This window comes from Megascapheus bottae, chromosome 11 (assembly GCF_031878675.1).
Source record: "Megascapheus bottae isolate mThoBot1 chromosome 11, mThoBot2.hap1, whole genome shotgun sequence".
NCBI classification, from domain to species: domain Eukaryota; kingdom Metazoa; phylum Chordata; class Mammalia; order Rodentia; family Geomyidae; genus Megascapheus; species Megascapheus bottae.
In genome coordinates, this window is record NC_143519.1 from 50,900,905 (window position 1) to 50,924,058 (window position 23,154).

At 38.7% G+C, this 23,154-nt stretch overlaps 1 long non-coding RNA gene and 1 pseudogene across 1 annotated transcript in view; one reads left to right on the plus strand and one right to left on the minus strand.

Annotated features, from left to right (window-relative positions):
• LOC150057061 (uncharacterized) overlaps nt 1-23,154 on the minus strand; it is a 347,640-nt gene that overhangs the window by 93,176 nt on the left and 231,310 nt on the right. The gene's annotated exons all lie outside the window — the stretch shown is intronic.
• Nucleotides 19,716-20,569, plus strand: LOC150057062 (large ribosomal subunit protein eL8 pseudogene; annotated as a pseudogene).

The following is a 23,154-nucleotide window of genomic DNA, read 5'->3' on the forward strand; positions in this document are numbered from 1 at the left end:
TCTGGAGCACTATATTTTGTTCTGTGCTCATTCAGACTATTACCATATTTTTTTTTCTTCTCAGTATTTATCAGCTCAGGCCTGTTCTCAGCTCCTTAGATGGCACTATCAGTTCCTTGACCCATGGTCCCTTTCTGCTTACAGGACAACATAGTTCTTCAAGGTGAGCAGGGGAAAATTGCTGCTTGTCCTATAAGAGTTCAAGGGATTACATCAGAATGATCACCCTTTCTGTCCATAAGCATTTTAATCACATTTGCAAAATCTTTCTGCAATAGTTTATAATATAGTCATAGATAAATCCTGCCAATAGGAGGAAGGGATTAGGTAGAATGTATATGTGATACAGCAGGAATCTTGGGGCTATGGTGAATTCTGTATAAGATGGTGTACCTCTTTGAGCTAATGAGATTGCTCATGTTAAGTGTCTTTAGTTTTGAAAGATGTGACCTCTACAGCATCAAACAATAGCCATGTAATTAGATTAGAACAATATAGCTCTACTGTCTGAATTAGGGGAGATGGTAACAGTGAAAACAGAAATATACACAAAGTCCTTCTTGCATGACATACCCGTTATGTCATTATTTTAACGGATCCGTGGCTTGGCTATAGTTAAGTGATAGAGTGCTTATTTACAAGTGACTAATAATTAAAACAACCATTATCTACACAGTAAAACCTCCACCGGTATCCTTGAAAAATGACACTTAGGTAACTTTTAGGTTAGTGAACACACAAAAATGCCTATAGGGTAGTATACTAGAGGGCACAGACCTTTCTGTCCTAGCCTCAAACCTTGCCTTATCTTTCTCTCTCCTTCCTTCCTTCCTTCCTTCCTTCCTTCCTTCCTTCCTTCCTTCCTTCTTTCCTTCCCTCCTTCCTTCCTTCCTTTGTTTATATTTTGTGTGCCAGTATTTGGACTTAAACTCAGAGCTAAGGACTATCCCTTAGCCTTTTCATTCAAGCTTGGGGTTGTAATACTTGAACCATAGCTCCACTTCCAGCTTTGAACAGGTAATGATTTAGAGATGAGGGTCTTATGGAATTTCTTGCCTGAGCTGGCTTTGCATTGTGATCCTCAGATCTGAGTCCCAGGACCAGGCAGGATTACAGGCACAAGCTGCCCACATCATTTTCCTTTAACCCAGGAGACTCCTGTAGCATTTCTTATAGTGTTCCATCAGCTAGGATAGTTTTTTTTTATTTGTTTGTTTGTTTTGCCAGTCCTGGGGCTTGAACTCAGGGCTTGGGCACTGTTCTGAGCCTCTCTGTGCTCGAGGCAAATGCTCTACCACTAAGATACAGCACCACTTCTGGCCTTTTCTGTGTATATGGTACCGAGGAATTGAACCCAGGGCTTCATGTGTCCTAGGGCAAGCCCTCTAACTCTAACTCTAGGCCATGCTTCCTGCCCCCAGCTAGGATAGTTTTTAAAGATACTTTTTTTTAAACATCTACTAGTTGTAAAAGGTAGCTTTCAATATGATATTTCCATATGTGTGTATAAAATACTCAGCTCAAGTTAACCTTCCATCAATCATCCTCATCCCCCTACTCATCTTAAAATAATGTCAGCAGATTTTATTTATTTACATACATGAATAGAAAGTACTTTTGCCATTTTCACTCTTAAGATTAGCTCTCCCTGCTCCTGTTTTCCTTTCCTGCATTCAACTTGTGTTTATTAATTTATTTATTAATCCTACAAAGGCTTTTCACCAAGATATTCCACATATTCCTATAATACACTACTGTAGGATTGTCCTCCCCATTGTTCTTTCTGTCCCCCCTGAAGAGGTACTGTGCTTGGTAGGCAGCCTGGCTTTTGATCCAGTGCACAGAGTCCTGAAGATACCCAGAGTGTTCTCAAATCCCTTTGGAAATTTTCATTGTCTTTTTGTAGAGAAATGTTAGGTACAAACACCGTACTAGGACTTACTTTCCCCTTTCTTTTTTAATTGTAAAGATGATGTACAGAGAGGTTATGATTACATAAGTCTGGTAATGAATACATTTCTTTTTGTACAGTGTCACTCCCTCCCTCGTTTTCTCCCAGGATTTTCCATCCCAACCCATCTCCCCACAACTTGTATAGTTCATTTCCAATGTAGTGTCTAGTGAGTATTATTGGTGCATTAGTTTACCCTTTGTCCCACCATTTCAGTGCTTCTCTTTTACCTCCCCAAATCAGATAAATTTACATATAAGAAAAAGGGTACAGAGATAAAAAAAACAACAGAAGAAAAAGACTGCAAACAGTACAATGAAAATAAACCCTCTTATTTCCACTTCTTGGAGTTTATTTCAATAAGAATCATTTTATGTGATCATAGGGTCATAGCTATTGAGCCCTTGTGATCTTCCTGTAACAATGTTTTCCTCTGGTCTCACATTCTGATTATTAGAAATGAGGGAAACCATGCAACTTATGTTTCTTTGGGTCTGGCTTCCTTGGCTTTAATATAATTTTTTCCAAGTCTTTTCATTTCCTTGCAAATGGAGTAATGTCATTCTTTCTGATGAAAGGGTAGCATTCCATTATGTATTTATCCCACATCATCTTGATCTATTCATCCATGGAGGGGCATCTGGGTTGACTCCATAGTAAATAATACTATGCCATATATTTCCTGTCTATACATTGGAGAAATGCCAGGGACTTTTTTGTTACCTCTAGGCAACAAGAATTTGATATGCCTATCTTTTGGATGTTAAAAATGAAGTGAAAGCAAAAGTAGCTCTATTAATTATGCCATGCAATGAAGGCAGGTGAGCCAAAAATTATATAGGTGGCATATTTCCATCTCTAGATGATTTTATGATAGTAATAAAGCTATAAAAGAACTGGTTAGCAATGGAAATGCTGACACAGCTTCCAGAAGAGCATCACAAATGACAACACAAAAATTATAGCTGCATAAAATGTTTTCTCAGAGATTTAAAGAATTCAATTTAACACACACACACACACACACACACACACACACACACACACACACACACCAGACTTCGCTTTCTTTACTTGGAGTGCTGAGGAAATTCCCAGTAGGGCTAAAAATTCTGGAAACAAATGACCTGCCACTTTCATAAACAATTAAAGACAATAACAACATTCAACTCCCTCCCACGGAGATCTCCAGACCTCTCACTTCTATTGCCAGAAATGAGCAAAGAATGAAAGAAGTTGCCTCATGTTGCTACCCTGGTTGCCTGCCTTGCCTCTGAAGGCTTCTATATCTAGAACTTTCTAGTATTCTGTCACTCACATTCTCAAATCCCTTCCGAAATGTCCCATGTTTTCATAAACCTCTGATAAATTATTTTCTAAGAAAAAATAATTTTCTTCTCTCTGGAGTTTGCAAATGGTAGAAAGAAAAATATCAAGGGTACCAGAAACTCAGTATTTTACAACTTAAATCCTGAGAGCTTCTTTCTCATGCAACAGGTTTGCTCATCTATTATTCATGCTCGATGCAATATTTATATTTACAGAATATCTCCACCTTCCATCCTTGACACATTCAAGCAGCTACCTCTAGGCCCCAGAGAAAAGAGCACTTGACCAAATAAAATGTACACATTGCTCTTTTTTTGCCTTAGGATCTTCTTAGCTTCTTGTTCATATTTAGGTATTTAGGAGTGGATAATTTGAGGAACAGAATAAAGAATGAAAGAGCTGAAACAATGGAATGTGAAAAACGAAGAGCTCTGTATCTAAGTTGGAGAAATCCAAAACAGATGCTGAAAACATGTTGTGTTTATGGTTCCATTTCCTGTGAAATCCCTTTCAGTATTTAATGAGAAGAATGCTGGTGACAGCTGGAGTGGAGAGGAAGCAGTGTGATTTCAGTTAGGAAGATTAGTCAGGTAGAGCAGAGAGAAACAACTAGACAGCACCAGTTCCAGAGATGTTTAGTGCCCTCGTGAAGAAGAAGTTCAGGAAAAACACAAAAGAGTCAAAGATCACATCTCATGCCCTACAGTAGATGAGTGGATCGAAAAAAATACGCTATCGATACACAGTGGACTTTTACACGGCCATTAGAAAGAATAATACTGTGGTATTTGCAGGGAAATGAATGGAATTACAACAAATCATGTTAAGTGAGGTAAGAGGAACTCAGAGAGACAAAGGTGGATTGTTATTTCTCATATGTAGAAGTGAGACCTAAAATACACTGGGACATCATAAGTTATACTGGTCTTTATCAGGATACTCAGGACAGGAACACAAAGGTACATTGCCTATGTGCATCTGGTCAAACAAAATCATATTTATTGAACTGATCTACAGGAAATAGAAACAAGAATTTTTTCTTTTTTGTTTTTTTACGTTTTCTTTTTGTTTTGTTTGCTTGTTTATGTGTCTTTGGTAATGTAAAGTGAGGCCCCAGAAGAGAGGGACAAAGAGGGAACAAATGCAGCAATGCATTTGGACAATATGTTGGAAATAAACTATACAATTTGTGGATAGTAGGGAAAAACTGAGAGAGAAGGAAAGAGGTAACATTGTCCAAAAGGAAATATACTCTTTTCCTGACTTATGCAACCGTAATCCTTTCTTATATCACCTTTATGATAACACAAAAATGTTAAAATGACTATAGATTAAAAATCATAAAAATTCACATCTGAAGATCAATTGTTTTCTAATAATAAATAATATATTGCTTTCAAAAAAATTACCTCACAATAGGGGACAGGAGTTTGGCCCAGTAGAGTGCTTGCCTAGCATGCACAAAGACCTGGGCTCGATTCCTCTGTACCACATATATAGAAAAAACCAGAAGGTGCTGTGTCTCAAGTGGTAGAGCTCTATCCCTGAGAAGGCCCAAGGACAGAGCTCAGACCTTGAATTCAAGCCCCAGGACTGGCAATAATAATTACCTCACAATTAATGAGGACATAAGGGAAAGATAGTAAAAGGTAGTAAAAACACAAAGAATTCTGCTACAATATTTATTAGATGTACTGGGATTTATTTTTTTGCTTGGGCCAGTACTAGAGCTTGAACTCAGGATCTGGGCTTTGTTCCTTAGCTTTTTTGCTTAAGAGTGGTATTCTACCGCTTGAACCACAGCAACACTTCCGGTTTTTTTGTGGTTAGTTGGATATAATAAGGCTCATGATTTTCCCTGTCCAAGTTGGCTTCAAATCTCAGTCCTTAGATCTCATCCTCCTGAGTAGCTAGGATTATAGGTGTGAGCCATTGGTATCTTCCCTCTCATCCCTTGCAAAATCACTAGCTTTTAATTTTGTCACATTTGCTTTATCATTGTGACTCTCACATAGTTTATCTTTAAGCTATGTAGAGGAGGTTGCATAAAATCATGTCCTCTTTCCTTCCGAACTTTCCTTATGTTTCATAACAATAATGTTCATTAATCAATGCTCAATTGTCATGTTCAGAAAATGTGACACTGAGGTATTTTGACTATAGTGTTAACACTTCCATTTAATAGTTGTTCCAAAACATATTTTTCAAGATTTGTTTTTGTACAAGACCTAGTCTATAATGAAAATATGTATGTAGTTGGTTATTTCTTTTTATTCTTCATTCTTGAATGATTCCTAACTCGTTATCTTTAATGATGTTGATTCTTTTTGAAAAACGTAGGTCAAATATTTTACAGACTATTTGCCAGTCTGGATGTGAATGATAGCGTATCTGGTTTGGGATTTGCATCCAAGCGTGGTGTGTTTGTTCTTTATTACAGATGCTAAATTTGGTCATTCTAGTAAGGCACTGTCTGATTTCTCTGGTATATAATTGTTCATTTCTCTTTTGTAATAAAGAGGAGATTTGTGGAGAGGTTTTGGTACCATGTTTGCCACTTAGATCTAGCATATATTAATTCTTATATCTATCTATCTGTCTGTCTGTCTGTCTGTCTGTCTGTCTATCTATCCATCTATCTGGTGCTTGTCCTGAGGCTTGAATTCAGGGCCTGATGCTGTTTTTGACACTTTTGTGATCAAGCCTAATGCTGTACCACTTGCTCTACTTCTGGCTTGTTTTCCTTCCAGGGCTGGCTTCACAGATTTTAGGCTTCTGAACATAGCTAGGATTATGGGAAAGAGCCACCATTATAGTCATCCAACCTCACTTTGTTTTATCAATGATGCTTGCAAAATAGTAATGTCTCTATTACTATCAATATTTACTGATTAGCTCTATTCTAAGAAAGAGCTTTTCCTTCTCTTGGTCTATCTCTGACTTGCTCATTCATTATTAGTATCATCTCATGGGTTTTTATTTTATTCATTGAATTTTAATTTGGCAATTGTAATTTGCTAATTCCCTTTGAATCACTTCATCCTCCACCATCCCTCCCTCCCTCCTTCCCCCTTTTTCTCCTTTCCTCCCTCCCTCCTTCCCTCTCTTCCTTCCTTCTTCCTTCCTTCTAAATAAAGCAACTTACTCTGGAAATTGCAACATCTCAATGGATCAATTGTCTCAATAATAATTGTCTTGCCTCTTCATTAACTTTCAGTGAAAGCAAGCCACAATCATGGTTGAAACATGCATTATTATAGATTGATTGCTGGTCTTTTACTTTCAACTATTTTTAATAGCCAAGTGAAGTGTTTAGTATTTCAATTATCACCTTTCAAAAACTGCCATCCATGAATGAGTAGACCATTCAGTAGAAGGCGCTTCTTGCTGGGCACATACTATATACAACAACCTTTTGTGAGAGAAAATCAAAAGTTACCAAGAACACATTGAGTGGAGGATATCTGGAGGACTCTGACATCAAGACATTTCAAATACCTGTGTAAAGGCTCAGCAGAGTTGCTTCAAAGGCATCTCAGTCCTTTGATCTTACCAGGGTGAGGACCAAAGTCTCATTTGGACTTTGTGTAAAGACACCCCTGATGTGGGACTATGTGATGCAGCTCTTTGGTGCCGGAAGAAGAGCAGGAGAAACCATTTCCTCTACCTTCACTCACTATGCTTGAAAAGAAAGAATGCATGTTGTTTCAAATGAAGTCACAGGGCTTCACTGGTATTTTGATATTAAATGCTAAATGTCCTCTCAATACACATTTACACAATAATAAATAATCATATAACAACTTACACTTCTAAAAACTGTCCCTGGACTTTGAAAGGCTCAAGTTGGAATGACTTGAGCTTAATTGTCCCCATTGCCTTCCTTAAAGAATCTTTCACACCTTGTTATGCAGACTGAGCTAAGAGCATTCTTCCCAGTGGCCATGTAGGCAGATGTGGCTGGAAGGGTTGCCTTCCTCTCTCCAGCCTGGAGGAAGAAGCAGGCAGACATCATAGGATGCTCACCAACTCCTTCAAAGCCAAGTCTCAGCAGTCTCAACAGTGCAACTTCATTAGTTTGATTAGAGCATCATCAATTCCCTAAATGTCACACAAATCCCTCTTCAAATATCAGCAAAGAAATATAATCCAAAGACAAATATAACTTGTTTGGTGATGATTCAGTGTTTATAAATATTCACATCCGGGCTTTCCTCCAGGGAGAACACAAAGGAACACAGAGAAGCTGAGTCTCAATGGAGAACAGCCATCAGTTTATCCAGAACTCAATTTCCTTATGTTGAAAGGTGGGGTGTAGGTGTATTAGAATAAAACTAGCCCCTTCTGACCAAGTGCCAACAGTTCAGGTTCTGAGACTAATATAACAACCTCACAGACATTAAAGTGATTTGGTAGAAAAGCCCTGTCTATTCTCATGTATCGCTTCATGTTGGCCATTCCCTAGCTAAGCATGGCATTTTTCCATCTTTTTTTTTCTGACTGTGTTGTTGTGTACTTGATTACTTACTTATCTGGTGAGGAGCCAGGCACTGAAGACTGATGTCTGACTTGAAAGATCATGGTTCAAAGCCAGCCCAGCTAGGAAAGTACTTGAGACTCTTATCTCCAATTAACCAATGAAAAGCCAGAACTAGAGCCATAGATGTAGAGCATCAGCCTTGACTGAAAAAGCTAAGGAACATCACGCAGGTCCTGAATGGAAGATTCATGCTCCTGAAGGTCTGGTGCAATATTTTCACAAAGATCTGGTTTACTCTATTGTGACACCCCAGTGCAGCTTCAGTGCTTACATTTTCCAAAGTATGTTCTTGGGAACTATCTTTGGCAAATTGGAAAAGCAAATAGTTTACACTGAAGTATGATCTGAGAAAGTTATGTATCCTCTTTCTTGGAGAAAGATTTTTGAGAAATCCTAAAAATAGTTTATGCTTAATGCACCAATTTTCAAAGCTTATTTGACCAGAAAGCACTTTGAAGAATCATTTTTGCATCTTTGTTTGTGGGCAATGCTGTGAGGTCAAACCCAGGACCTTATGTATGCTACACAAATGCTCTATCACTAACCTAAACCCCAGTCTCAGCCATCACTCTAACTATCTCAAGCTCCCTAGATATTTTCTTATAAGACATTTCTCTACATATGTGTTAAAAGAATCATCTTAAGGCTTAAACTGAGTGTCTCACACTGTTATGTAAGTGTTGCAATGACTATTCATTTCTTAAAAGGTCAAATTCGTAACTGGAGAAGGTTAAATTCAAATTCCTACCAGGGATATAAAAACCTTCATGATTTTGTCTGTGGTCAACTCACAAGTTTTCTTCTGAACTCTGCATGATATAAACATGTCCTATTTTCTGTGAAAATAGCATACATAGTATATATGCTATGACCTCCTCTGTTCTGTTATTTGTCTAGATTCCTCTTCTCACCATATCCTGATGGAAAAATCACCATTCAGTCATTAGACCCAACTCCAGTGTCACCATTTCCTAGAATATTTTTCTGGTTATCACCTTTAGCCAACCCACAATCAGCAAGATTTCCCATCTGGAATCTTCTGTGGGTACCTATCTATTTTTACAGGTTGTGGTTTATATTTTGTGTGCATTTTCTTTACTGTGCTCCAAACTTCCTAATAGCACAACCATGGCTTATTTCTATTAAGTTATCAGTAACATTTTGAAATGGGTTAAAAATAAGACTTTGGTAAATTTGGTAAAAGAACACATGAATATACGAGGAAAAATTGTCTAATGTATAATTGTACTGGTATGTGGTGAGAGTTAGATAGAATTTTTTCAAATTCAATCAAAACAAATTTCATTGAATCAGATCAGAAGAGAAATAGACTGAATTATCTTGAATTCTCTTTGGGAAGAAAGAAGGAATATGTAGAAAAAAGTTTAATTATTTTGAGGCTATTGAATTTATTTCCTGCTTCAAGGTACCAATTCATATTCTTATATGCTGATTCTAGCTAGATAAATTTGCAAAAATTCTGAGTTGAAGAAAACGTCACTAGCATTACAGTCCAGTTATTTATTGCACATGTACAGTAGATTCTGCTAAAGTGTATCAGTGACCTTGCACTGAGTGTTTGAAGACATGAGAAAATCACAGTACAGCTATTTGTTAAGTGCAGTGTGGAAATCTGGAACAACATCAAATAGAGCATGACAGTTAAGCCGAACCATAGGCCAGGCTTAGTTCACCTAGATTCAGAGACAAATGTAAAAGTTGGAAAGGCATTTGCATCTTAGGAGAATGCTGGCATGCAAGGATGGACTTAAGATCAGCATTTCCATTAGCACAGAATCCTCAAGCCATGCCAAAGCTAAATGAGGACTGTCAGGGAAGGGAAGGCCTTTGCTCTGGGCCCTTGTTTATTTTCCTGCATTAAAGTGATAAATGAATCTGTAACTGCCTTTAAGATTTCAAAAGTCTCAGAAGCAATGCTTTTCTTTTAAGATGATTTCAAGGGAAAAAATCAAATATTTGTTTTAAAAAGATGTAGGCAATGCTTAGAAGACTTTGGCAAAACAGATATGTTTCTTCCCAATTAATTAGAAGGGAAAGAAAACCATCTTGCTTTTTCTGTGAGTTTCTTCCAATATTTGCTTTTATTAAGCATACTAAACATCATTCGATGAAAAGATCACCTTAACAAAATTATTTTTCAATAATGATACTGTTGGATGGTATATGACTTAATTCCTTCTGGTTTGTGAAATATGATGGATTCATGAATAATGCTATGGAACTATCATTTACCAGTTTTGCAATTTTGAGTCCATTCCTGTATGGAAAGGATTTTACCATGCCATCTGGTCAGCTGTGTTGACTGGTATACCAGAGGTACAGCAGTGACTGAAGATGGCTCTTGCTGTCCTAGTGGGAAAGATAAACAAATCAATAATTTTCTTCATTTTTTTCCCCAGCACTGTGGTATAATTTCATTTCAGATGCAAGCACAATTGCTATAAAAGTTCATCCTAGAGCATCTCACCCTGTCTTGGTTGCATAGGAATGGTAAATACCCACTAAGGCAACAGAACAGTAGACTGGGTAGATGAATCTCTGAGTTAGAATCCAGTCTGTGGCTCGATTCCATAGTCTTTCTCTCTGGACATGTTAACTCCTTCTTCTAGTTAGAATGAAATAACTTTGCCTCATTCTGCTGGCAATTCACAGTTGTAACATGTCTTTTTTTCTAATTTTTTCTTCCTGTAGTGCTGGGGATTTAATATAGGGCTTTGTGCATAGCAGGCAAGTTCTGCCACTGAGTTCCATTATCAATCCTAATGCTACTGTTCGTAAAACTAGAATGCTTATCTTCTTAGAGGGCAAAGGACATAGACATTTTAGCACCTTTTGCAAGAAGCTCAAATTATTTTATACATATCTGGACATCTTTCTATTTTAATGAGACAGTCAACAAAAACACTAATGAAAGATAACAAGATGATTATATATTCAGATTTTTCATCTTTTGATATGAACTTATTGGAAATGAGGTTTTTAGTTAGATGATTTATAATAAAATGCAACATAACTACTATTATAATATTGATAATCCTAAATATATTAGATTGAAACATGAAAGTTCTCCCTTTTTCTTTCTTTTGTATTAGTAAAAGAGCGTAAACTCAGAGTTTGCACTTTAGCTTGGATTTTTAGTTCATGGCTGGTGTTGTACCACTTGAGTTACAACCTCAGTTCCAGCTTTTTGTGGGTTAACTGGAGATGGGAGTTTTGCAAACTTTTCTACAAAGCTAGCTTTGAACTATGAGCCCCAGATCTCAGCCTCCTGAATAGCTTGATTTTTAGCTATTGGTACCAGGCTGAAAAAATGGTCGACTTAATAATAATACATATATAGTAACTGATAAGCAGCTAATAGTAGCTTGCCTAGGATGAAGACCCATTGGTACTGTGTTGTTGAACACATGTGCACGGTGTTCAAAGAATTCACCTGCATTCAATAGTGGTCAAGGATTTGTTCTCTACTGAAGGAAAAAAAAAACCAATGGAGTGTTGCTTACTGTAGCACAGGCTCCCTATCCTATCCACAGGAAGGAGGTGGTTTGTTAGTGGCTAAAGTCAGTCCAATGAGGATAGCAGAGTCATCATAATCATGGCATGAGCAGAAGCATGATTTATGAGAACATGAGGGGAACTGTGAGCTTACGTTGGACAAATGCTTTCCTGGGCCTCCTACATTAGTATTGTGATTTCAATGAGTTCCTTTCCAAATTTATATTGAAATCTCCTTCCCATTTGGTGGTAGTAACTCGAGGAGCTTTTTTGAGAACTATGTCTTGAGGCAGTCCACCTCTGTTATGAGTTTAGTAATTTATACAAAGCCCAGAAGAAGCCAGCCTCATTATTTCTTGCTCTCCAATCTTATATCATGTGAAGAAGCTAGGATCATGTGTTGTCTTCCTATATTGTCTTGTGAGGACAGTGTTCAAACACCCACATGAATCAGGGTCTAGACTCTCTCCATTGAATCAGCTGGCACTTTGATCTTAGGTTCTCTAGGACTATGAAAAAAATGATCTCTATTGTTTATCAATTTACTCAGTTCTAGAATTTTGTGGTAACAACTTTGAGGAACTAAAATAAATAAGGAAGGCAAATGGCTCCAATTTTGTGTAGTTTTACACACACCTGTGCCTGCAGTGATTTGGCTTACTGATCCCTGTAGATCAGAACTACATAATGGAGTCTTTTTATTCCAGCACAGCTCAGAGAACCAAATGGAGGTCCTGGGCAGTGTGTGTGTGTGTCGGGGGGGGGGGGGTTGCTTCTGCTTTCCTGGTATCCTACCAGGCCTTTCTCAGGAGGCCTGAGAAACATCAATTCAGACTTCCTCAACGTGATGTGAAACTGTGATGACAACTTATATCCAGAAGAAAATGTTGCTGGATGCTGGTAGTTCATGTCTATAATCTAAGGTATGCAGAAGACTGAGAATCAAGATTCAAAGCCATCCAGGACAGGAAAATGCACGAAACTCTTATTTCTAATTAATCACTGAAATGCCACAAGTGGAACTGTGGCTCAAGCGGTAGAGCTCAAGTCTTGAGAAAAATAAGTTAAGAGACAGTGTCCAAGCCCTGAGTTCAGACTCTAGTACTGTACTGGCACATCATCCCTCATGTAAATCAAGATAAAAAATACTGTTGAAATTTGTAGCTGTAGAATCAGAAAATCTGCCCATAAAACAGACAGTGAATTCAAAGCCCTTCAGCCAAAGCCAGAACACATATCTCTGTAACAAGACCTATCTGTGCACAGCTGTTACATCTTTGGCAGTGGAAGATTTCTACACCTGCTATAAGCAACAGGAAACTCAAGTTGAGGAGCCCAGTTTTCCTTTCACTCAGAGCCTAGGATGAGCTTGAGAATGCTGAATATCTGCCAAGCATGTATTTGCATCAGAATCCTTTAAAACCAAATGACAAGAGCAAACAGAAATGTTCCCACAGCTGGAAGAACAAAGGGTGTAGTGTTGTAGGGAAATAAGGTCATTTGCATGCATAAATAAACATTGTAGTAAACTCTGTTGAAACCTCAGTAGAGAACTACTAAGCAAATAGATGGAAGGGAAATGGGAAATGACTTGGACTTTACCCCTTTTTTAAGCCATATTTTAAATTCCTCTAGCATTGGCAAAATTTCTGAAAGCTTCTGAGGTTGCCTTCCAGGGGGTCAAAGGTGGGTCACTGATCTTGGTCCACAGGGGTCTGCAATGTGATTCTCTCTGTGTCTCTGTCTCTCTCTCTCTGTCTTTGTCCCTCTCCCTCTCCCTCTCCCTCTCCCTCTCCCTCTCCCTCTCCCAGAGCTGGGAAAAGTAGCCAACTACCCAGGGAGCCTGTGATTGTATGAGCTTTTGAGAGTGACACAGTAGCGTAAAGTGTGAAAAGATATTTTAAAAGCTAAAGACAAAAAGTTAATTGGAAAAGTTCAAAGTCTGCCTGCCTGCCTGCCTGCCTTTCCTTCCTTCCTTCCTTCCTTCCTTCCTTCCTTCCTTCCTTCCTTCCTTCCTTCCGTCCTTCCTTCCTTCCCTCTCCCATCTCTTCTTTCTCTTGTCCTCTCTTCTCTTCCTCTCCACCCTCCTTCAGTCCCTCTTTCAGTCTCTTCCCCTCTCTCTTTCTCTTTCTTTTTCTCTCTCTTTTCATTTCTTCCTTTCTTTCTTTCCAGTCCTGGAGTTTGAACTCAGGTCCTGACAGTGGCCCTGAGGCTAGAGTTGTATTTCTTGAGCCACAGTTTCATTTCCAGCATGTTGGTGATTTACTGGAGATATCTCATGGACTTTCCTGCCTGAGCTAACTTTGAATTGAGATCTCAGGCTCCTGAGATCTGCAATTACAGGTGTGAGCCATCAGCACCCAGCTTTAATCCATTTCTAAAGAAGTTTCCGTTAATAGCTGAGTAATATTGTTAAAGATATAACATACCTATTGACCTCAATTTCCTCAATAAATAAAGGCACTATTGGTCTGTTTTTAGGGAAAGGGGGACAAAGATATTTATAAATACTACAATACAATATCTATAATATAAATTCTTATAATTCTTTGTTCCCTAAAAGAATACAATTTATAAAAAGTCATTGGATCACACCTTGAGTGAGCAATTTTGATCTTCCATTTACCTGATGGGAATAGTCTTCGTGACAAGGTGCCTAGAAAACAAAATCCAAAACCAAGTGTCTTCAGAACACTATTACATTTTAACCAAGGAAAGAAGATACCTCTATTCCTAGGATTTGAAAGAAATGCAAACTGTGGGATTTACCTTTCACATTCAATTGTGTTTGGAATTTTTCTTTCTCTTAATGTTCATGTCTGGAATGGTAGGACTCAGATAAACAGAACTGGTTGCTTTTTGACATCCATTTCAATACAATTATGAAGCTTATCAGTAGTATTCATTTGTTATTTTAAAAACTGATCAAGGAGATGTAAAATATCAAATGGAGTACATTGTTGATGAACCTTTGAACTCTCATTTCAGTTAATGAGACCTGTTGGATAGAAACTTGGCAACAAATGAATCCATACTGAAAATGTACAAGTGTTACTATTTCTGTTTATTTGTTTTAGAAAAAGAAACTGTCTAGGTTGAATTCTCTTCTATTTTCTGTCATTTTACCTATTAGCAGTAATGGTGGCCATTTGTCAAATATTCGTTATATGTGAGGACTTATAGAAATGACTGCTCCTGATCTTTACCTCAGATTATATTCTTTTATTATTACAACTTGACAGGTCAAGATGACTTCTAGAAATATCACAATGAGACCCTTCATTTTGTAAAATTAATATATGCTAATAAAATTAATTTTATTTTTAGGCACTCTTGGCTCACACCTGTAATCCTAGCTAATTAAGAGGCTAAAACCCAGAGAATCTGTTTCAAACCAGCTAAGGCAGAAATGTCTGCCTAGAGATTTTATCTCCAATTAACCGGGACAAAGCTGTGCTGGAGGCATGGCATAAGTGGTAGAGCTATAATGCCCAGAAACTTGAAGCCCCCCCGAAGGATTGCCAGAGGCCAAGGATCAATGCAAACTGCAATGAGTCGTTTATTGAGGAGCGCGAGCGGGTCTCTGCGCACTGATAGTAGAGTGCAGACCAGGGGCCCTGAGCCCAAAATTACAGCACCTTTTGCACATTCTTTAGTAGGGGGAAGGCCCCAGGAAACATTAGTAACGAATCGATACACCAAGCAGGAAAATCATACCAAACTTCTAGCAATGACTGGCGCAACACAAAGTGGGAAAGGGGCCGAGGCTAATCATTGGTCGGGCTAGCAGGCTGTCCTGCTTTGAACTGACTGGAAGGAGCCCCTATGGTGATTCTAGGAGGATGGTTTTATCTCCATGGTAACGGGCTTGCGATTGCCCTAGTTTGCTGACCCCCTCAAGTCCGACCTTGTAGGTTCCAGATGGCCCTTGAAGCCCCAGGCCTAGGTGGAGGGTCTGGAATGTGTATACTCTCTACCAGAGGGTAACTCGTGCTCCAGATCCAGGAGTGTCTAGGGCCCAAGGGTGAGTGGGTGGTTGTAGATTAGTCACGAGAACTGCTGTTACCTTCCTCAAGGTCATAGCAAGCAAGTATACAGAAGCAGAAAAGCAAGTTACAGAAAATACAAATTCAAAAATGCAAATGGTTCATCAAAATATAGATATATATTTTTCTTCGCTCCTCAGAGCCATGTGCTAGTAAGCTGAATGAAAGCAAAAGGCACCACGTTCAAGTCCTCAAACTGACCAATAAATGTTTTATAAAAGAAAATACTTCCTAAATTGTGGCTCCTGAGAATACTACAAATGTAAAAGTAGGGAGTTATGGTATGATGATAATGAATTAGATGGTATCAATATTAATTTAGTCTTATTTATTCTTAATTGCAATTATAGATTGCTCTCTAGGAAAAGAGTTTTACTATGGAGTAGTTAAAATATTAAGAATTTGTTAGACCTGGTGTCTGTCTAATGCTTATTTTCCTAGCTACCTGGAAGGTAGATCAAGATGAGTGTGATGCAAGGCCAACCTGAGCAAAAAGGTTTTCAAGACACCTCCTTAATAAGACCTGGGCAGGGTTGATTGAATCTATCATCCTAGCTACTCACAGCATAGGCATAAATATGAGAGCCTGTTGAAGAAGTAACAAAAGAAAAAAGGTCTCGGGCATGGCTCACATTGTAGACTAACCTGCCTACAAAGCATAAGACCTTGAATTTAAACCCCAGTACTATTAAATAAATAAATAAATAAATAAATAAATAAATAAATAAATAAGGAAAGAAATAATTGGAGAGTTCTGGTTCCATCGATGAAGTTGAGTCCAGTAACTGCTCTGGGGTTTTTCCTCCCTTCACATCCAACTAGAAATTCAAACAGAATATAGAAAATAATAACTTTTAGACACTGAACAAGAGACAGCAGAGGACTGGGATCCCAAGAGAAAGAAAGTAAATGAGGTGAGCCCTATAATTGCTCCAGCCACAAAGGTAATTTTGGTATATGTAGCACATACAAACAGCAAACTTGCCAAGGGATCTTAGTGAGTTGAAGAGACAGACATCAGAATTCAGGCAGTGGGGATTTTTATAGGCACATTACTAGAGAGGAAACATTTATGCATACCCATGCACAGAGAGAGAGAGGGAGAGAGAGAGAGACAGACAGGCAGAGACAGAGAGAGAGAGACAGAGACAGAGAGACAGAGACAGAGACAAAGAAGCAGGGAGACAGAGAGTTAGACAGAGAGAGCAGGGGAACCAGAAAGAGAAAGAGACAGAGACAGAGAGTGAGACCGAGACAGACAGACAGACAGACAGAGACAGAGAGAAAACTATGAAAATATTTAGACAGTCCTTTGGCATCTTTGATAAGAGTGATGACACTTAAGGAGGCTGGGAGAAAAACAACAACAATAACAACAACAAAACCCAGTAAAGCAGCAGGAAAATTCTTGGAAGTCACTTAATCTCTACGTGCACAGCACGAATCTTCAGGAGGATAGTGCTGGAGGATTTGGGATAAATTAGGCTGTTCTAGACCAGCTCTAAGAAAGCCTAAAAGCAAGCAAGCATCAAAATATCAAAGTTGATCTCGAGTAAACAAACTGCATTTCAAAGTGCAACAATAGCGAATTTGTATCTAGCATTAGTTAAATGTTTATCAGGAAGTCTAAGATGGAGGAAAATGTAACCCATCCCTGAAGAAATAACTCAATCAAAGGATAGATCTGGAAGTAGTAGAGAGGATATTGTTAACTGATATGGGTCATAAAACAGCTATGTGCGAGGGAAAGCACATATATTCAAGGCACAGGGCAAGCCATGAACAAGTTGCAAGGAGAAAGGGAAGACAACTAACTTACAAATACCCCAATGAGATCTAGGTATGCCTTTTGTCTCTTCTACTTGAAAAACTGAGGCAAAAGAATTGCTCATGTCCATATAAAAAGATAATTTTAGATATGAAAAATGTAATATCTGGGCCGGGAGTTTGGGCTAGAGGTAGAGTGCTTGTCTAGCATGCACGAAGACCCGGGTTCAATTCCTCAGTACCACATACATAGAAAAAAGCCAGAAGTGGTGCTGAGGCTCAAGTGGTAGAGCTCTAGCCTTGAGAAAGTTCAAGGACAGTGCTCAGGCCCTGAGCTCAAGCCCAGGACTGGCAAAAAATTAAAAAATTTAAAAAAATGTAATACTTGAAATGAAAAGAAAATCAAGTGATAGGATGAAGGACACATTATATTAGAAGAAAGATCAATAAACTTGAATACATGATAAAAATGATCCCAAACTAGACTTGAGCAAAAAACTGTTAAAAATGAGCTAAATATGTTAAGTATCATGCCCATAATTCTACTCACTCAGGAGGTTGAAGTCTAAGGCTTTTGATTAAAAGCCAGCCCAGTTGTCCTTAATGTACTATGTTATCTCTCTTCTCTTTTGCTGTCCCTTGGTTATCTCATGTTGTTGCAGTGTTTTACCTTGTTAACTGATATATTGTATATATGCTTATTTGGTTATTTGAAATCGAATAGGGAAGGGGGAAAACAAGATGAGGGGTGGAGGTGGGGGAAGGGAAATGGGGACCAAGACATGAGAAAGGGTATCAATGTTTGTGAAGTAATGCACCTTCTATCTGGTGTATATAATGCAACCCTTCTATTAATTACAATAAAAATATATGAAAAAAAAGCCAGCCCAACGACGATGTTCACTGCAGCACTATTTACCATAGCAAAGATATGGAACCAATGCAGATGTCCCTCAGTTGATGAGTGGATCAACAAGCTGTGGTATTTATACACAATGGAATTCTATGCTGCTGTCAGAAAGAACGGCATTGCACCATTTGTAAGGAAATGGAAAGACTTAGAAGAAATCATATTAAGTGAAGTAAGCCAGACTCAAAGGAACATAGGCTCAATGGTTTCCCTCATTTGTCATAATCAGTAGAAACCTTGGGGTCTCCTAGCAGAGATTTGCAATAGAGCAAAACCTAGATACATAAGGCCATATAGAATGACACCAAATGAAAGGACCTCTAGGATATAGAAACAAAAGCCATATAATGAGTGATTGTTGTCCTTAATGTACTATGTTATTTCTCATCTCTTTTGCTGTCCTTTGGTTATCTCATATTGGTACAGTATTTCACCTTGTTATCTGATATATTGTATATATGTGTATTTGGTTATTTGAAATCGGGTAGGGAAGTGGGGAAAACAAGATAGGGGGGTGGGGGGGAGGGAAATGGGGCCCCAAGACATGAGAAAGGGTATCAATGTTTGTGAAGTAATGCACCCTCTATCTGGTGAATATAATGCAACCCTTCTATTAATTACAATAAAAATATCTGGGAAGAAAAAGCCAGCCCAGGCAGGAAAGTTCCTGAGACTCTTACCTGCAATTAACTAACAAAAAGCTGGAAGTGAAGTTGTATCTGAAGTGGTAGAGCACTGCCCTTGAACTAAAAAGCTCAAGGATATCACCCAGGCCCTGAGTTCAAGATCCAGGACTAGAAAGTAAAAAACCAGTGATCCTTCATGAATATTTTCAAATGCATGTTCAAATTGAAGTTTTTGAAGAGGATAAGCATATATTTGAATACATATATGAAGAAAACTTATGGTCCATTGCACTTGGAGGTAGACCTACACTTAAGTTCTGAAAGAAGCCAGAAATGTATCAATCTTTTTTCCCTCACTTCTACTTTTCTTCTGTATTTTGTCTTTATTCTATAGGATGGCTGTCCATGAGAAAAGAAGGACTGAAAAAAATATATATTCATCTCCTTTCTGTTTTTCCTTGCCTAATAGAAAAGAGCTCTTTCTCAAACATTAAGATGTAGTCAAACTAGAGAAAAATTATGTTTGCCTGAAATTGAGCAACATACACACCTGAGCCAGTTCATGTTAGAATGGTGATGAATCTTGACCTGGATGAAGTAGTACACTTGTAAATAACTCAACGTGTATAGTGTACAGTATGAGATGAAAGAGAAAGGGGAAATTAAAAAAAGCTTGAATTTAATTTAAAAAGTGATATCCAGAGAGTTACAGTTATATATGTAAGGTAATGAATACATTTCTTATCAAACAATGTTACATTCTTCTCTTGTTTTCTCCCACTTCTCCCTTCCCTGAGTTATAAATTTCATTTCCAACATAATGTCCAGTGAGTATTGCTATTGTATTGTTTCATCCTTTGTCCCAACATTTCTATGATTCCCCTTCCCTTCCACAAATCAGATAAACTTATATGCAAGACAAAGGGTACCAAAATCAAAAATGGTGACCACCGGGAGTAAGCCAGAGGAAGAAATTGAAAGAAAAAAATAACTGCAAATAGTACACTAAAAAACAACACCAGCTCTCTCCAGCCACCCAAGATGCCGAAAGGAAAGAAGGCCAAGGGGAAGAAGGTGGCCCAGGCTCCTGCTGTCCTAAAAAACCAGGAGGCCAAGAAGGTGGTAAATCGTCTGTTTGGGAAAAGGCCCAAGAATTTTGGGCCTCACCCTTTTTGTCAAAGAGTCCTGCTATATCCTGCATCCACGACAAAGGGTGATCCCCTACAATCGGCTGAAAGGGCCTCCTTTGGTCAACCAGTTTACCCAGGCCTTGGACCGCCAGACAGCTACACAGCTACTTAAGCTGGCCCACAAGTACAGGCCAGAGACAAAGCAGAAGAAGCAGAGACTGTTGGCCCTTGCTGAGAAGAAAGCTGCTGGTAAAGGAGACGTCCCCACTGAGACGGCCAGTCCTTCGAGCAGGGGTCGCACATGACGTGGACCCCATCGAGCTGGGGTATCTCTCCCTGTGCCGCACGATGGGTGTTCCCCACCGCATCTTTATTAAGGGCAAGGCCAGGCTGGGGCGCCTCATCCACAGGAAGACACGCACCACTGCTGCCTTCAACCAGGACAACTGGGAAGTCAGAGGATTGCTGGCAAAGCTGGTGGAAGCTATCAGAACCAATGACAATGACAGATACGATGAGATCCGTCAGTCACTGGGGAGGCAACATCCTGGGTCTAAAATCTGTGGCTTGAATTGCCAAGCTGGAAAAGGCAAAGGCTAAGGAACTGGCCACTAAGCTGGGTTAAGTGTGCAAGGTTGATTTCTCTGTACATGAAGATAATAAAACTGTCCTTCCTCCAAAAACAAAAACAAAAAACAAAAAACAACATCAACAACAAAAGATAACCTTTTGTTTCCATATCTTGGAGTTTATTTCAATTAGCATTATTCTATCTAGTCGTATCTATTTAACTATTGTGATTGTCTACTAGGACTACCCCGGACATATACTAATTATTACAAATGCAGGAAATCATTGAGCCAATGTTTCTTTAGGTCTGGCTTACTTCATTTAATATGATTTTTTCCATGTCTTTTCACTTTCTTACAGTGGGGCAATGTCATTCTTTCTAATGGAAGCATAGAATTCAATTGTGTATATATATTCCACATTTTCTTGATGCATTCATCTACTGAGAGGTACCTGGGTTGGTTCCATGTCTTAGCTATGGTAAATAGTGTTGCAATGAACATAGATGTGCGGGTAGCCTTACTGTGACCTTGTTTGTGATCATTTGGAGAAATGCCCGGGAGTAAGATTGCTGGGTCACAGGGGAGCTCTATGTTTAGTAGTCTTTTGAGGAACCTCCATATTTCTTTCCAGAGTGGTTGAACCAGGTTACATTTCCACCAATGTAGCAATGTTCCCTTTTGGCCACATTCCTGTCAGCATTGGTTATCATTTTTTTTGCTTGTTTGTTTGATAATGCCATTGTAAGTGGGGTAAGATGGAATCTCAATGATCTGCATTTCTTTTATGGTCAGTGATGTTTAATATTTCTTCATGTGTCTATTGGCTATTCTTATTTCCTCAAACCTTCTTTAGTTCACTTATTAATAGGGTGGTTGTTTTTAGAGGCTTTGTTATTGGGGGAGGTTAATTTTTTTTTTGATCTCTAGTTATATTTTTGATATGAGGCTCTTGTCAGTTGTATGACTAGTGAAGATCTCCAAATCTGCTGGGCTTTTTCCTTACCTTGCTAACTATGCCCTCTGCCATGCAAAAGCTCTGTAGTTTAACATAGTGCCATTTATCCAACCTTTGATTTGTTGTGTCTCTGGATATTTATTTAGGAAGTTTTGACCTCCTGCCAAGGAGCCCTAGTGTATACCCTCTCCCTTCCTTTAATGTTTTCAGACTATCTGTTTTAACCTTTAGGTCTTTGATCCATTTGGAATTGATTCTGGTGTAGGGTGATATATAAGGATCTAATTTCATTTTTCCTACCCATGTATAGCTAATTTTGCCAGCACCATTTGTTGAAGAGGCTGTGAAAAAGGAAATTTCTCTAAAGGCACTAAGAGTACTAGGTAAATAAAAATAACAGATGTTCAAACTACCATCTTTTCAATCAGCTCATTCAAGGACTTTTAAGGCCAATTTTTCCCTGTGAAATACTTAGCACTGATTTTCTGATTCATTTCTTAATTGTGCATCCTGTGTGTCGTTGTGTTGTTTGTTACTTAGCTCCCATTCTGCCTCACATGAGCTCGTTCCCCCCAGGAAGGAATTAAAGACCTGGGGAGCAGTGGCCTTGTCTTAAATATTTTTCATCTCTTCCAATGGCAGCAAACTGTCTCTCAAATAGTGGCAGAATAAGTGTTTATTTTGATGAATCTGCTTCAAGAACTAGTCAAATTCTCTCATTAAGCTAAGGAGAATTTAGATTGAGTAAATACCCTCAGTCTGTGTCATCATGAAAGAAGAATAAAACGTTCATTAAAAACTTATTGGTAAGCAATTTGCAAAAGAAAAGCCTATCCTTTTCCCTTCCCTTCCTCCTCTTTCTCTTTTCCTCTTCTCTTCTCTCTTTCTCATTTTCTTCCTTCTCTTTTCTCCTCTTCAACTGTCTCTCTTTTTCTCCTTCCTCCCTTCACCTCCCTTACCCTTCTTTCCCTCTCCTCTCCTCTTTTCTTTTTCACTTTGTTCTGTTTGAGTCCTGTAAAACAGTAATAAAAATGCCATGCACATGGCCGGGAGTTTAGTCTAGTGGTAGAGTGCTTGCCTAGCATGCATGAAGACCTGGGTTCGATTCATCGGTACCACATACATAGAAAAAAAGCCAGAAGTGGTGCTTTGGCTCAAGTGGTAGAGGTCTAACCTTGAGAAAACCCAAGGACAGTGCCCAGGCCCTGAGTACAAGGCCCACGACAGGCAAAAAGAAAAAAATGAAAATGCCATGCACAAAAACATAACTTCTAAAAAATAAGCAAGGACAATAATAATGGTGAATAATTGAACATAGGACCTGGGCAATATCCTTGGGCTTTCTCAAGGCTAATGCTCTGCACCTGAGCCACAGAACCACTTCTGGCTTTTTTCTGTGTATGTGATACCAATGAATCCAACCCAGGGCTTTGTGAATGCTAGACAAGCACTCTACCACTAGGCCACATTCCCAGCTCACTAATTACACGTCTTAATATAGAGAGACCTTGAGCTCAAGCAGGACAAATAGGCACGAAAATGATGAGATCTGATGAGAACTAAGTATCCCTGTTGCTCTTAATATCTTTGTGGAGGTTCAAAAATATAGAATAGAGCTAGGTGCCAGTAACTCATGCCTATAATTCTAGCTACTCAGGAGGCTGAGATCTGAGAATCATGGCTCAAAGCCAGCAGGCGCAAGAAAGCCCATGAGACTCTTATCTCCAATTAATGATAAAAAATAAATTAATTAAAAAAGAGCCAGAAGGGGCTGGGAGTTTGGCCTAGTGGTAGAGTGCTTGCCTAGCATGC